Source organism: Bactrocera neohumeralis, chromosome 3 (genome assembly GCF_024586455.1).
Source record: "Bactrocera neohumeralis isolate Rockhampton chromosome 3, APGP_CSIRO_Bneo_wtdbg2-racon-allhic-juicebox.fasta_v2, whole genome shotgun sequence".
NCBI classification, from domain to species: domain Eukaryota; kingdom Metazoa; phylum Arthropoda; class Insecta; order Diptera; family Tephritidae; genus Bactrocera; species Bactrocera neohumeralis.
In genome coordinates, this window is record NC_065920.1 from 69,862,510 (window position 1) to 69,878,258 (window position 15,749).

At 36.6% G+C, this 15,749-nt stretch overlaps 1 non-coding gene across 1 annotated transcript; it reads right to left on the minus strand.

Moving 5' to 3' along the window:
• Window positions 1-13,255: 13,255 nt before the first annotated feature.
• On the minus strand, window positions 13,256-13,327 carry Trnad-guc (transfer RNA aspartic acid (anticodon GUC)). The gene has a single exon. It is a non-coding gene; the product is annotated as a tRNA-Asp (tRNA).
• Between the last annotated feature and the right edge of the window lie 2,422 nt (window positions 13,328-15,749).

Sequence of the window (15,749 nt, forward strand, 5' to 3'; positions counted from 1 at the left end):
GAAAATAGTTATATGCTAGAGTTGTAGGTAATAAAAAGATCTAAAACTTTTATATAAAGACCTTTTATATACAATCTAAAAATTTCAAATATCCAAGTTTTTGGGTTTTTCATTTTTATCTTCCACAAAAGAAATTTTCTGCCACGAAATTTAATGTAAACTTACCTTCTTATGTCCAAAACACACGGTACTTTTTAATGTAAAAAATTAAGGAGAAACCCTAAATTTCAATAAAAATTATAAATTCAAAATATCAAATTGATTTTAAAGTCAGTAGACTTTATGTTTACTGAAATCTGTACTTTTAGATGGTATAAAAAATACTTACATACATACATATATGTACATATACTAAATTTTCCCAGAAAACGCCAAACAACAACTGAGGCATATAGTCTAAGAAGATCGAGTTAAGCGTTGACATATACAAGGTCTGTCGCAAAAGAAACAGGACTGTTAAAAAAAACAACAAAAAATTAATACTTTTCAAAAGTTATATTTTTTTATTCAAAGCAGTTTCCTTGTGCTTCGATACAGCGTTTAGCTCGGTCAATTAGCATTTCAAATGAGTGTTTAAGGTCATTTTTCGGAATGCTCTTGAGAATATCGGTCGTCGCCTTTTGGATAGCTGAAATGTCGTGAAACCAGTGCCCTTTCATGGGCAAATGCATTTTTCCAAATAGGTAAAAATCACAGGGTGCCAGATCAGGTAAGTAGGGTGAGTGATTAATGGTTAATATGGAGTTTTTTTGCCAAAAAATCAGTGACAAGCGTCGACCGATGACACGGCGCAATATCATGTAACAGGCGCCAGGACCCTGCCTCACAGTATTGTGGTCGAGCACGACGAATGCGTGACAAATGACGCTTCATCACACCAAGGTAAAACACAGCATTAATCGTTTGGCAGGTGGGATGAACTCTCGGTATACAATACCCTCGGAATCGTAAAAACAAATCAGCATTGTCTTTATTTTTGACTTCTGAAGACGACTTTTTTTCGGTGATGGCACGTCTGGATACTTCCATTCGGCACTTCATAATAAATTCCTGCACTTTTTCAATATTGTTTTGGGGAATCACTGATTTTGGCCGCCCCGACTTCTGATCGTCACAGAGGTCCTCACGACCTTCTTGGAATCGCTTAAACCACTCATGCACATTACTACGGGATAGGCACTGATCACCATAAACTTTTTCATCATTTGAAATGTTTCAGTAAACGTTTTCCCAAGTTTAAAACAAAATTTAATATTTGCTCTTTGCATTTTACGACCGATGACTAAAAGCTGCTGTCACTTTTTGATCGATAACATCGATTGTAGTTATCCAATTGTCCTACAATTTTTACGAAATATCAACAAGAAATCAAACTTTTTATTACATATACCCACCAATAGGTGGCACCTACAGAAACAGTTATATTTAAAAAGTTCTGTTTCTTTTGCGACAGACCTAGTATTTATACACTCAAACGGAGGCAATAATAAAGCTTTGTATAAAAGTAGTCCGGTAGTAAAAATGCTTTGAATATATGACATTGTTAAGGCCTTTTACTTTAATAAAAAGACTTCAGTTAAAGTTTGTATCCGCGGCATTTCTTTAGTCTCAATTGCTCTCTCAATTTGCTAAAATCCTTTTTTAAATTAAACATTTTAACTGATGAGCAGGTAATTCGAGAATAAGAAGTTTAAAGCATGACAAAATAATTGATATTCCTCTTTTTATAAAAAAAATTGATGTTAATGTTTTTTAAGAGATAGGGCGATAAAGTCAGGTAATTAGAATTCGGTAAAAAAAAGAAAATGAAGTAAGCCTGCTGCGTTCTTTTCGGATCAGGGAGTAACGATACATCAACCAATCTCCTATCACTTATTCCTTCATCCTTAAAACTTTCAAAGCGGAAAAAAACGTGAAATATATATAGAAATAATATTATATAATTTTATACACTCATACCGTTAGTGGCGATAATATCGATTTACATGGATAATATACAAGTATATGACAAGATACACAAGTAGTTGTAGGTAATCGAATTGCGTACGCATTGAGGCGCTTTCTTTTCTTGCAATATCCTTTGAATTTCCATTTCCGGCGTGCATAGCTGCCACATACACATTGCTAAATACACAGACATCCTTATTGTATATATATATATGTATATTATACGTGCCGCATGCTTGAGTAGCTCCGTCAGTACATTATACAGGTGCAACTCATCCTAGTGTCGGCCACCTTGTCTGCAAACGCTTTTGCATTCCAATTGCATTTATCACTCCAAGCCTAAGAGACGTGTGCTCATGCTTTGAAAACTCACCAGACCCAGAGTAAACTTTAATCTTGACATTCAACGAACTTTCAATTATTGTATAGTTTTTATTCGACATTCGTATGTGCCCATAAGTTCAACATAATAATAGACTCTCCAACCGCCTTCATTGTCTTTAAATTACACACAAATTTCTTTGTGAACGAACCAACATATTTACAGCCAAATATATTAAATTAAATAATTTCAATTCATAAATTAAATACTCCATGTGGATTCATCCATAAATCTTACATCATTTCAGTAAATTTTCATTTTTTACTTCCATCATAATTCATATTAATTGCTGCCAATTAAAACTTCACTTTGTATAATTATTCAAACTGCTTGCATATTCTCTCTTCTTAGGCCAAACAGTTTCGGCATAAATTTACTGCTTGAAAAGAGCGCATGGAATAATGAATTTCGTCCTATAAATCAATAATAAATGATAAATTTTACTTACACATTCGGTAATTTACTTAGTTAGAGAATTAGTGACAACTATGGAATGCCGATATTACTCGAATTCTGCATGCAACCAATTGTAATTAAATAAAACGAAGTTATTATGCAATTAAACATGGTAATCCTGGCACTGCAATCAAGCGAAAACTTTGCGACAGCGGAAGAATGAGCTTTGCTTTGTGGGAATCAACTGCTTTGCAGAATTCCGTAGCAAGAAATGTTAAATATTTAATTGCTTATAGAAAAAATTTAATTTTCTAAATTTAGTTAGTTGATAAAAGCGATGCAGCTAAAGAAGAAGTTTTACAAGGGTTGCATTTTTAGAAGTTTATTTGATTATCGAGAGCGATTAGAAGCTGAGAAATAAAGGTGTGATGATGTATTCCTTGAACTACGAATAAATTTATAGAAAAGGTATTGAGTGAGATGACATTTCCTTATGAGTAAATTTATCACAAAGTTTTTTAGCCTTTCGAAAACAGAGGGCAAAGTTCCAAATTTATATTAAGTTCATTTATTGCTTAATTTGAACTCCTTCAATTCTAAATATCACTTTCATTGTTTAACCTAAGACGACAACAAAAGCGAGACACATAATCTCGCTTCAGATTTTTAAAACGTCTCAGTCGGATACAACTGACCAAATTTTTATACTCTCGAATCATATCGCAACAGAGTACCAATAATAGTTGTTCGTAACACCTAGAACTTATTGAGATAGATTCATAAGATTTTCCTAACATTGAACGGTCGAAATGGACTATGCCTATTTCTCATATAACACAATTTTAAATTCCATCTGAAACCTCAATCTACAGAATATAAAACAAGCACCAATGAACACAAAACCTTACAAAAAGAGGGCTCTTAAGGTAAGCCATCTCATAAAGTCGAAATAAGCTTCCAGATATCGAAAATGGGAACCTCAGTTCAGATACCTGACTTTACACCGAAAATGTTGGTTTTTTAGGTCTTTTAGATAAATTAAAGACATTCAGAGAACATCTTTTACTGATAATAAAGTTCCCGTATGTCAAAAATGAGTCAAATCGGGTCTATAGTTTACCTAGCCCCATACGCTTGATATAAGTATATCTAAATCTGATTCAAAGATTACTTTTCCGACCTAACCCGCCTTGCTTTCATATCTTTAACCCAACTTAACTTCGCCTAACATAAAATAACATATGTAGTGATTTAAATACATCTCAACTTAGACCAAACTGGCGTAAATCCTCCCATTTTTCTTTTGATTTTGCAAGTCACCTTTATGTTAACTTAACGCAACCCAGTACTTAACTTAACGTAACTTAGCATAATTCAACTTAGTACTTAACTTATCCGACAGACGTTATTCAACCTAACTGATTTATGTTTTCTTTTCAGACCTTATGTCCTCAACTTAACTTGATTTAACGTAACCTAATATAACTAAACAAATTACGTAATTTCGCGCAATTTAACTTATCTACATAATTTTTTTTTTTTTTATTTTGCAAGTCAACTTCAACTTAATTTAACTTGACTTAATGTAACCCAGTACTTAACTTAACATAACTTAGCATAATTCAACCTAGTACTTAACTTATCCGATAGACGTTATTCAACCTAACTGATTTATATTTTCTTTCCAGACCTTATGTCCTCAACTTAACTTGTATAACCTAACACAATTTAACAAAGTACTTAATTTAACGCAATTTAACTTATCTACATAACCCAATTTAACTTAAACTGAGATAATTCAACCTAAGTGAAATATAACTTAACTTAACGTAACGTAACCTAGCATAACTTAATCTAGTACCTAACCGAACATAATTTAACTTATCTAACTTATGTTATTTAACCTAACTAATTTATTCTTTCATTTCAAACCTTACGTTCTCAACTTAACTTAACTTGACTTAACGTAACTTAATATAACTAAACCCAGTATTTTACGTGCCGCAATTTAATTTAATCTACATAAACCAATTTAACTCAAACTGACGTAATTCAACCTAAGTTAAATATAACTTAACTTTACATAACATAACTTAATCTAGTACCTAACCGAACATAATTTAAATTTTCTAACTGACGTTAATCAACCTAATTGATTTATTTTATCTTTTCAAACCTTACGTCTTCAACTTACCTTAACTTTACTTAACGTAACTTAACATACTTTCACATAGTTATACTCAACAAAGCGTAACTATATTCATATGTCTTAATTTAGCCAAACTAATATAGTTTAACCTTATCAAACCTAACCTCACTAACATAGCTTCAGTTAGTTTAATATGACCCTATATTACCTAACCTAATTTTATCATTCAGCGAATTTTAATTGCATTTTACTTCGCTACTGGCTTTTAATTAAACAATTTCATCTGCAATTGATGTGCTTTCATCCTGATGAAATATGGTAGATACATATATCGTATGCCTGCTGTAGTCATGTGTTCCGACAGAAGCACTCACTCACTCAGCTTATTCCTTTTTGCACTAATTCAATTAGGAAAGCCATGGAAAGTATAATTTTCTAATCCTCATTGGCTTGGCAGTAAACTGTCCATTAACTTGTTTCAAAAACAACACAGCAGGCCCACAATCTCTTCAAAATCACTCCCACATACTCTATCTCTCTCTTATTTACTCTCACACCCCTGTATCATTTATGAAAAGTCTGCTATGCTGGCTGTGACCCACCTGACTGGTTGAATCAACACAACTCAACACTCTCCACTAATTTAGTTGTATTTGAATTTGAAAAAGAGTATAATACGTAAGTAAAAAACAACAACAGCAATAACACAAACAAAAGCTTTTTACACTTCCGTTAATGGTGGCCATTACTATTGTTACAATTCAGCATACAACAACAACTGGTATGGCTAACAAACACCCTTTGCTCCATAGCTAAGCAATTACACTCCCTAACGGTAATCCAATTGTGGCCTCTCATGCGGTTGCGGCGGTAGTAAAGTAAACTATTAGTATTCAATTGCATTATAAGTCGGTGTATAGCCCTAGCCGCAGAAACAGCAACTACAACAATACTGGCTTCAAGCTATATACCGTATATACTCATCGGATGTATAGTATATATAGTTATATAAAGTAAACTCAAATGAAAGCAACACTAACAATGAGCAAACATTTAAATTGTCTGCCCGCAAAAGTTTCAAACGGAAATAATTGTAACTCTAACCGCCACCTGCTCGCTGCTCATTTCTCTCCAAACGCCGCGCGCTCACAGAACCAACAATTTAACTTCCATTTGTAGAGCGGAGCTGGTGGTAGCCCTAACTGTAAAATTTATTTGCAATATATATACTATATATGTGTGTGTAAATGAAATAGCAGCACACGAAATGGGCGTGTCCATAGGTCATAAATAAAATTCCAGTCTTTAAAGCGGTTTATTTAGTAGTTAAGATTCGAATTTATTCATAAGTTTGGGTTAGCGATGATTCTAGAGCCAGAATATAAATATATGTACATGTTTAAATGTCTCTCTCAATTATACGATCCGCTTTCTCTCACCGATTCTACGTGGAAGTCGTGAACCGCTCTTTCACTCTCTCAGTTTAAATTGATAGGTCAGTAGTTTGGAGATATTCGAGATGACCATATCTTTCCTTCTTCATGAGATTGGCTTGGCGATGATTCTAGAGTCAGAATATAAATATATGTATGTTCATGTGTATATCTTGGTTTTGGTAGCGACAGAAAGAGTTGAAAGACTTTGAACGCATGAAAAATCCGGGTCCGTTCCGGTGACGTAGACCCGAATGGGTCTCTCTCAACTCTGCGATCCTCTTTCTCTCACTGATTCTACGTGGGAGTCGTGAACTGCTCTTTCACTTTTTCAGTTTAAATCGATAGATCAGCAGTTTTAAAAAATTCGAAATGACCATATCTTCCAGAAACCAAAATCCCAGATCTATGGTTTTACTCTTGGTTACTCATTATGCTCTGCTAGAATAACTGGGAATCCATTAGATGCAAATGATTACTTCCTTGCTCTTAGGAGGATCTCCACAACCTAGTTTGGGAAGATTTAAGGATTCAAGACACAATGAAATATTGTGCCTATAGAGGTGATCTGTTCAAATATGGACCAGACTGGCAAACGAAAAAAATCCCTTTTGTCAATACATGCATGCCGGCAATTAATCCAATTTTCCATAGTCTTGTTATAAACCTCAGCTAGCATCTTCGATAGACTTGTCCTCGGCTGGCACCTTCAGTGCGTTTCACGAATTTTGGATGCCAATTATTAATCCAATTTTCCATAGACTTGTTATAAACCGTGCCACAGACCTTTAGTGCATTCCACAAATTTTGTTTTTTTTTCAGTTTCGCCACATTTTTAGACCGACATTTACCAGATTGTTGGACAGTTTCGACGTCATATTCATAAACCCACGACTCGTCACCAGTTATGATGTGTTTGATGAATATACAGGGTTCGTTCGGAAAGTAATAGGACTGAGTTTCTTCCGCCGCGACTGTACCTCGGAGCGTGCGCTCAACGACTGGATTCGGTAGAGGGCGTTCCTAGCTAACGAACGAGCGGCTGGTCAGCTGTCTCCGAGCACCTGAAGAGTCAGGACAAACATTTTCCCCCAAGTCCCAATACCTTCCGGACAAACTCTATAACTTAAAACAACCATAAAAATAAATATTTGGTACTATTTAATTTCCTAAACTTCCTGATAACTCCAACAGCGGAAAACAACCCACCGATACTACAAATTAGGAGGCACCGAACTGGGCTACGCCGAAACCCCAACCCCCTGATGCACACTATTTTCACAAAAAACTTTCATTTAAGCTTCGTAAATACAGCCAAATCGATTTTCAACTGACAAAAACTATTAAAACTCCACTGAAATTTAAATAAATGCGCAAATACTGAGGCGTAACCACCTATTTCCGCTTCTGTTCGTTAGCTCGGCTAGCCACCTAATGCACTGAACAATGCCCACCGCGAATTTCACTCTCTACCTAAAAGTAATTCATTTGTGAGTATACATTGCAGTGGTACTTCCCAGGAAGTGCGATGGATATCTAAATAGCTTTTGCTTAGCTTTTAGTTTAGTGATTTTTTTTTCGTTCGACGCAAGCTATTTTCTTCTGCAGTAAAATAAGTGGAATGTGGGCTAACTTTGAATTGAGTACTTGTATAGATGTAAATAGTAAATAGCTCTGTTTATACTGGGTGTAGATTTTTTTATATATTCCGCAATCAGATATTTGAATGCTAATCGCACACTTAAACTTCCTGTATTAGTTTATTGCAGAAAAGGTAATCTAAAATGTGTTATGCGGCATAGGCAGTATACATAATCAAGCTCGAACATCTCTGTGCGAATAGCTGACAGATTATATTTAATTAAATTAAATTTAGTAAAAGGTATATTGGAGGATGGAGCCATGTGTAGAAATTCACGCAAGTGAGGAAAGTTCTCTGAGTTTGAAGACGACACAACAGCGTCAGACGAGAGATGCCCCTTTTGATGACGACCACTGCAAATGTTTAAAAATTACAATTTAAGGGCATGCACCTGGAATTTTCGGACCCTTAATTAGGAAGGTGTCGCTGCCCAGCTGGTTGATGCCCTCGTTAGAGTAGAGACTGACATCACCGCCGGGTAGGTCCTTACGACATTTACTTCAGTGGCCATATAAAGGAGCGCAAATTCGATGTGAGATTCGTGGTGGAAGTGAGATTCCGTTGACGAGTCCTGCCATTCAACCCGATGGATGAATGTCTAGCCACAATCCACATCACTGCGAAGTTCTTCAACATATCGCTGATTTACGCCCCGACGGAAGAAAAGGCCGATGTGACCATAATGCCTTTTATAAGCGCTTGGAGCGCGCTTATGAGAACTGCTCGCTTGCTGTCTTCGCTGTTTGGCGCTAATTGCAGATTCCAAGTGTAAACAGGTCCTGGTCTTTCCAACAGATTGGAGGTCTTTCTCTTCCTTTGCTTCCCCCAGTAGGTACTGCATCGAATATTCTCAGAGCTGGAGTGCTTTTATCCATTCGAATAACATGACCTAGCCAGCGTAGCCGCTATCTCTGAATTCGCTGAACTATGTCAATATCGTATATCGTATATCTCGCATAGCTCATCGTTCCAACGACTTCGGTATTCGCCATTGTCAATGCGCAAAGGACCATAATTCTTCCGCAGAACCTCTCTCTCGAAAATTCGTAACGCCGATGTGGTCATCGTCCATGCCTCTGCACCATATAGCAGGACGGGAATAATGAGTGATTTAAAGAGTTTGATCTTCGTCCGTCGAGAGAGTACTCTACTACTCAATTTCCTACTCAGTTCGAAGTAGCATCTGTTGGCAAGAGTTATTGAGCGTTGGATTTCGGGCTGACGTTGTTATTGATGTTAATGCTGCTTTCACGATAGACGAAATTATCTACGACTCCGAAGTTATGACTGTCAACAGTGTCGTGGTCGAGTCAAGTAGTGCGACGACTGTTTGTTTGATGACAGGAGATATTTCATCTTGTCCTCGTTCACTACTACCCAGACCTATTTGCTTCTCTTCCTTATCCAGTCTGGAGAAAGCAGAACTAACGGCGCGGTTGTTAAGGCAATGATATAAATATCATCAGCATACGCCAGCAACTGTGCACTCTTATAGAAGATTGTACCTTCCGGGTTTAGTTCTGTAGCTCGAATTATTTTCTCGAGAAGTAGGTTGAAGAAGTCCCACGAAAGAGAGTCGCCTTGTCTGAAACCTCGTTTGGTATCGAACGGCTCGTTAAGGTTCTTCCCGATCCTGACGGTGCTTTTGGTATTACATACTCAATGTAAGTTTACACAGCCGAATTATCTTTGCGGGAATACCAGGTTCAGACATAGCGACATAGAGAGACTTTCTTTTCGTGTTGTCGAGGGATGCCTTAAACTCGAAACAGAGGTGTTTGTGTCGTTCTTCCTTTCACGGGTCTTTTCTGAGATTTGACGCTTGGAGTAAATCTAGTCGGTTGTAGATTTTCCAGATCTAAAGCCACACTGATAAGGCCAATCAGTTTGTTAACGGTGGCCTTCAGCCTTTCACACAGTACGCTCGATAGAACCTTATATCCCATGTTGAGGAGGCTTATCCCACAGTAGTTGGTGCGTATTGTTTGGCCTCCCTTTTTTTGGATTGGGCAGATCACACTTAAATTCCAATCGTCGGGCATGTTTCGTTGGACCATATTCTACAAAGAAGGTGATGCATGATCCTTATCAGTTCTACGCCGTCGTATTTGAATAGGTCGGTCGGCATTGCATCGGCAGCACTATTCGAACTTCTTCATGGCCGGGCAATGGAACGTTTGCTTCATCGTTATCGATTGGGGATTCGGGTGCATCATCTCCTGGTGACAAGCTTTCACTGCCATTCAGCAGGTTGAAGAAGTGTTCTCTCCATAATTATAGTATGCTCAGGGCATCAGTTTTTAACTTCAAGTATATGGGGTTATTAAATTCTTTATTGCCAAACCATTCAATTAGCCTACAATTACATAACATATCTATCATACTTAATGTGTTGGAATTCAATTAACCTATTTTCATGTGGCACCGCAATTTACTGCATTAATTTGATTTGTTTGCCACAACTATTTTGGCCACATCCACTAACACCTACAAACATACATACCTGCCAAAGTACAACCAAATATAAAAGCATAAATAAGCAAGTGAGTGGTAATAGGACATCCCGAGCAGCCGAACAAAATGCAGAAAGTACCGTTAGACAAGCGCATAACCTACAAATATATTTCCGCATATTACATATATCTATATACATATGTTCATGTGTATATATTGTGAGAAAAGTGTGCTCGTTTGCATGCCGCGTAGGCGAGTAGACAACTATGCAGACACAGTTGAATTGGTTGAATGTGTTTCTCTTTCACTTTGTGGCATGCCACAATTATTTCCGGTTGAGTCTGTCTAAATTTCAGTTTGTCTGCATATTGCGCACGGCTAACCTACTAGCTGGTAGTACGGTCAATACCTTTAGCGCAAAACGCACGGACTTACATATCTATAAGCGGAGGAGTGTGTGCGCCACTGTAGCCAACTTGCCACGCTTTAATAGAGCGATCACTGTGTCAAATGCGGCACGTTTGTTTTATTTGGTTTTGGTATTAGTGTGCGCTTCACACGCCTCTTTGTGTGCTTACGTTTTAATTGAAAAAGTTTGCACATCCTCTGCGCCCGTACGCTGTGTACACCCTCCAGCAAATATAGTTGCCGCATCCACACACCTAAACATTCCGACTTTTCAATTATAAATTTCTATTAATTTATTTTTAGAATCGAATACGTATGAGTAGCGCGCATTTAGCAACTCGCAGTAATTAATTACGCTTATTGCTGTTGTTGTTGTTGCTATTATTCACAGTTTAGTTTCTAATTTTAGTTGATATTATGTGGTTTTGATTTTTTATTTGCAAAACTTTTCAACATTTCTCAGTTACGCCGAAACAGGGTGACTCATTTCAGTTTATTTTCTATATTTTCTTCATAGAAAATCATTTAACTGTCTATATATATATTTATTAGGGTGGATCAAAAAACACAAAAAATTTATTTCGCTTGGTGCTTTGGAAAATATGTTATTAGACACCTCTACGAAAATTTCTCCAAGTATGACTTTTTACGGCAAGACACTCCATTGATGAAACTTTGCAGGAAAAGTGCCTTTGAGGTGTGGCACTCTATGACCAAAAATTATCCAATCTGGGCCAAAGCTGTTCAAGCCACTAGGTACCAAATTAGTTGACCCCAATATCTATGGTTGATTTTTTCCGAAAATAACGGCCAATGCGCGAGGTATACAATTGAAATTCGGAGAGAATCTTTTCCTGAGAATGGTATGCCTGTGAGTCAAAAATGGGTTTAATCGAGTCAATACTTCCCTTAACTCCAATATGTGAGTTACCTTCGTACTATCGAGAACGCGTGTTTTTATTATAACGGTGCACCGTTGATCTTAGAATGAATAAAATAGAGTGAAAACTCGTCCTAGTCCTCATATAACTAATTTTACCTGAAGGTACTTCCCTGGCTTTAATCTTAGCAAGTTGCTAGAGTATAAAATGTTCCTTTATTCCTGAACATCCTTGGTGCTCTTCCTTACTTGTTTTTTATTATTTATTATTATCGGTAGAGGGCGTTCCTAGGTAACGAACCAGAAGCTGGTCAGTTGTCCTCGAGCACCTGGTGCAAGCCGATTATGCAGATCAAACAAGCTTACCCAGATGTTGCTTCAGCAAGAAATGGTGTGTTTCGGTGGCACCAGGCCTGTTTGTAGGACCGGGAAGAGGTCGCTGATGAATGCCGGAAGAATGAGCAAATCCAAAGTGAAAACGATACTCATTGTCTTTTTGGACATCAAAGGCATCGTCCACCATGAATTTGTTCCTCCTGGACAAATCGTCAACGCCAAGTTTTACGTGGAAGTCCTCAAGAGACTCAAACGAAGGATCAATCGGGTCCGATAAGACATCGCAGCCAATTGGAAGTTGCACCACGACAACGCCTCGGCTCACACCGCCTTTCTTGTGAACAGCTACCTAACCAAGGTCGACATCTCAACGCTTCCGCAGCCGCCCTACAGCTCAGATGTGGCCCCCGAACTTTTTTCCTTTGGTTTTCTTTTGTTCCCGCTAATTTTTATATATATGTAAATTAGGGTGTTTTTTTTTTTGAACTTTTAATTTGTTTCAATCCCGTCACGAAATTTCCTTGAAAATACCCTAAAAAAATTAAATAAATAAAGATTAATATTAAGGGCTAAAATTTTCAGGGAATTTTTTTTAGGGTATTTCCAAGAAAATTTCGTGACGGGATTGAAAAAAATTAATAGTTCAAAAAAAAACACCCTAATGTACAAACACACATATTTTCTCATAATAGCGCCTCCACCGCTATTTTGATGCCACTATTCTGTCTATTTGTAGCTTTTATTTATTTTTTCTCGCTGCCTGCGTGTTAGGCGGTTAACCGTTATAGCTAAAACCACAAAATGATAAAAACTATTGCGCCACAAATGGAAAATTTAGCGTCGGCTAAAGTTACCAATAATCGATATTTGTGGCAAATGTGTAGTTAAGTGAAAATGAAACACTCTCACACGAACTCGCTGATAATTTTTAATGAAACAGTATGAATATGAAATTATACTTGTATATTTGCGGTTTTCATTTCATATTTCAATAAAAAAAAATATTGCTGTGTTGAAAAGAGAAAGACGTAATGGGAATATTTTGTGGCAGAAAATATTTATAATTAATTACAGTCTACCTCACATATGCTTACAATATAAAGATGATCAAATTAGACACGGACAAACAAAAAACTAAAATTTTACGCTTGATGAATTTAGGGTTCTCAACTACGTTGTCAAGTATCTTTTTATGCGAAAATACTAAAACACAATTACCAAGCGTTTACTCCCCGACGGGGAATTGAACCCCGGTCTCCCGCGTGACAGGCGGGGATACTGACCACTATACTATCGAGGATTGGTGAAAAAGTCTTTCGAAATGTAGCATTATTAATTATGTACAAATCTACCTATTAAAGACAATTATGGAACCTTAGTTTGTCTTATAATTCTGTTTTCTGTTTCCTATCGTTACACAATGTAACAGCCATCATAATGCCAAAGGAAGGCTTAATTCAACTTGAATTCGATTTTTATGTAGCTCTCTTTTTTTGAGAGATTTTTTTTAAAACGCCGTCGTTTTTGCAACAGATTCAGGCCTTTTGGAAAGAGTTTACCTTTGACACGCTTCATACCCAAAACATTAACCAACCAAATGTATTGAGTCGATGCGTAAGAGATTTTGAGATCATCTCCAATCTTTCGGTGATTTTCAACCACTGTTTCTTTAACTTGGTTGATGTGCTCATCATTAACAGAGTTGATTGGACAACTGTGAGGGAGCAAAAGACTTAACAACCTTCACCAAAAGTTTTGTGCTATTCAAGTAGTTGTGTTCGTGATCAACTCCCGAAAATATTACTGCAAAATTTTCTACATTTCCGTAGCCGTGTTTCCATTAAAATACAAAATTTCAAGAAAACTTGTTTAATTTTTTTCCATGGTAAAAATCTCCATACCTCTGTAAGCAAACAACCGCCAAACACCATTAATTGACATATGGAGGTCAAACTTCACATGAGAATAACAAAGTTCGTACCTTGCTAGTAAAAAAAAAAGATCGATTAGACTTGCATACGCAATTTTAATGTATCAGTCCGAGTCAAATTTGATCAGATGGCGTATTTTAGTAGTGTAGTGCGGAGCATAAGTTTCAGCTTTCGGAACTAAGAGCTGAAACACGAAGCGCAGTGGAATGCAGAAGGGAAGACCAAGAATGAAAAACCTCCCTCCTTCCCTATTAACACCTTCAGGCTATAAACATTAACTGCACCAAGCACCTTATTGCTGCTTCGTTAAGATATAATACTGACAGTATGCGGTGTGTCGGTATTCGTTAGTATTACCGGTAGACTATGGGCTGTTGGAAATCTTTAAAAAGCTTACTTTTGATGGCTTAAATAGAACTACAAATATTTAAATCTATACATATTTCCCAGAAAATCCTGAAATTGCTTTATAAATATTTTAAATTTCGTATTGGAAATCCGTTATGTTAAAATACAGAATTTGGTGATCCCCTTCCATGATTGCTGAGATAATCCACAAGAAACTGGGTTAGATAGATTCTCCGTACCAAGTTACATTAAGTTAACCGAAGTAACTATTTTGTATAACCACATGAAAGAATAAGTCTACAAGTTTCAACTTATTCACAGATATTAAACTAAATTCAATGTGAGTATTGTTCTCCACCTTCTCATAACTAAATTTTCCTTAAGCCTACAGTTTTATTTGACAACTTATGGCAAGCTTTGACAGACTCTCATAAAAATATCATATCAAGTCTGAATATCAATATTTTTTTAATATATTTATTTAATGCAATTTAGAACGGTTTAATATGAAACGTATATAAATATAGCAGGGTTACCATCTAATATGGTAAAGAAGAGCAAAACCCAATGGAACGAACTACCTGTGTGCAAAACTGCAAAACGTTAGATCGGAAGTACATAAAATTCCTATTGGCACTCGATAGAAGAGACTGTAAGAACAAGATCGGAATACTAACTGGTGGCGACACAAGCCGCTCAGAATGTAACTGACAAATCGAGAAGACTGCAGGAAATGTCTAGAGCAAAGCACCAGGGAAACATTGGAGCATCTCTTGTGTACTTGTCACGCATTGGCAAGACTTCGCGTAAGTATTTGGTTTCCCTACGGTATGATACACTGAAAGAGGTGTCGATAGTGAGGCAGCAGAGTCTGTTGAAAGTCGCGTCGAGCGCAGGCATTCTAAAGGATGACTACTCTTCATGGATCTAGTAACTGAGCTCTATCTGATATCGCAAAGGACCAAAATTGATCTATTCGTAGCCATCCAATATTTAATAATCTTAATTCTCAAGAATACTTTGTAACAAAATTCGGAGTGCTGCTGCAATAAAATTAAATATACACTTAACTTAAGGGGTTGTATACACTTGCAAGTTAGAAAAGCATGCTTTTTGTTAAAAAGAATTTTAATAATGAGCGCTTCATTTTGAAAAATTTTGTGTTTTCTTCGTATTTCCGATAAAAGGAGTTTCCGCTCAAACTAAATTAAATCAAGAGTCAAAAAAGTTGTCACTATAAATGAGCAAAGAACTCCGCAATATTTAGATTTTTATTTAGGATAAGTTAGGTTAGGTAAGTTGGCTGATCAAAGATCGAAGGCCATAGAAAATAAGAACTGTGTTCGAACTTATTAATTAGCAAAACGCTTAGTAGCCAATACAATTTTACACAGGCGTTTAATTTCCATTCCTGCCAACTCGGCGGGATGTCTGAATGTATGT